General features: G+C 43.6%; 1 protein-coding gene across 1 annotated transcript in view; it reads right to left on the reverse strand.

Moving 5' to 3' along the window:
• The window catches only part of sorcs3 (sortilin related VPS10 domain containing receptor 3), a 239,272-nt gene that overhangs the window by 162,347 nt on the left and 75,116 nt on the right, over positions 1-1,809 (reverse strand). The window lies entirely within an intron of this gene.

Below are 1,809 nucleotides of genomic sequence, written 5' to 3' on the forward strand. Positions count from 1 at the left end.
CGCGGCCCTTGAGGATCGTTGAGGCTGCGTACTTTAAGGCTGCAGACCCTGAATTGGGATACAGCCTATGTCCACTGTGCACAACCATCTTTGAACAGAGGGCGGGGCTTACCACACCAACTGTCTGCCATCTAGTTTTGAGATCCCTTCCCAGACGCCTTAACGCCCACTCACATCCAGGGTCATTTGACCTCAGTAAATCACATTATAGGGTGGGGTTAGGTGTCACAGTGGGTTCACCTGGCAACTTGGCTGATTGTGACCCACACCTGTTTTTACACCTTGGCTCGTGTGATTAGGTAGAGGATCAATAGGGGGCCCACGACCCACCTGAGGACACTCCCATAGGGCTTAAATCTGGGACTCTTCACCAGTTGCTCTTAGAACTGAAGAAGGTTCTCGGATGAAACGTCTTCAAGGAAACTTAAACAAGTCCAGACGCTTTTCTTTCCAAGCCTTTCCGAAGCCTTTCTTCTTCTAACGAGAACATTTAGAACCATGTGAGTAAAAGTCGTTGTCTCACTATTAATGCTAATCTGATTTTAAATATACAAGAAAAAAATGAATCAAAGGCCACATCTGTTGTCGTGTCAGTATGGACTGCTGTGCTGGTAATGCAGCAGTTTAAACTGTGGATGATAAATACTTCGCTGATATAACATGAACATCACTTATCAAAAGATTTTTTGTTGTTGTGGCGTCTCAGCTAATGGACACTGTTCTCCCCAGAGCGATGCTGCTGTCCTGGGAGGAAAAGAAAACTCTTCCTGTTCTGTATTCAAGATGGCACTCCACAAGAAATATGAGGAATGGGATGAAGTAAAGAGGATTTATGTACCTAATGGGAAAATGACACATGATATGAGGTAGTAAGGACTGAAAAACAAACTGGCAGCTTATGCAGATCCTTTTGTAGTGTTGTGTTCTGCTCTTGGATTTAAACTTTTTTCTACTCAGAGAAAACCACTGACATGGAAAAAAAAATACATTATTGTCAAAGAAAAAAAGAGCTCAGTCCATTTCTGTGAAGCAGCCCCATCAGACTGCATAGTTCCACAGAAAGCATAAACTGTCACTGTGGTGACGTTCCAGAGAGACAGCGCTGCTCGACGTGCTCGGACCGGAGCTTCAGAAAGCCTGAATGTCTCAGCTTATCATCCGGTGCCATCGCGGGTCACCGGCAGAGTGCATCACTTTGTGCCAACAACAGTAGCCCGACAAGCAAAACAGTTGGTGCCATGTGTTGCATGGCATGATTCATTTTGACATGCCTGGCATCCAACATCCTCACAGCCAAGCCTTTATAAGTGACTCATTTCTGAGAGTCAGCTCGGACTCCTCGCTGAGGCCATCCATGGTCTGCCAGTGCTGAACAAAACCCTAAATAAACACTGGTGGCAAATGGAAGATTTACTCCGACTGAACAGATGTAGGGATGATTTACTGCAGGATGTACAATGATACTAACATCTATTACTTAACCCTAAATACGAGTAAACATAATGGGTATACGAGATCTCCTCTCAACCTTTCAGCTCAGATCAAATGTGGTACCCTAGAGATGGGCTTTTTTTAAGCCTGAACAAACATTCTGTCACACTACAAACTATAAATCTGACCATTCTCTTAAAAGACAATGAAAAACATGTGGCAGTTATTTTAATCTGTGAAGACCAAACAAAACAGAAAGCATCACACAGATATAACTAACAAGAAGTAATGTGATTAGAGCGCTCTGGACGTGCTCGTAGGTGGATAATATATTCTTTGAATAGAGCTGGACTTGCTGATTAATTTACTGCAGCAGTA

The sequence above is a fragment of the Haplochromis burtoni genome, unplaced genomic scaffold (genome assembly GCF_018398535.1).
Source record: "Haplochromis burtoni strain Fernald_Lab_line unplaced genomic scaffold, NCSU_Asbu1 Contig_35, whole genome shotgun sequence".
NCBI lineage: Eukaryota > Metazoa > Chordata > Actinopteri > Cichliformes > Cichlidae > Haplochromis > Haplochromis burtoni.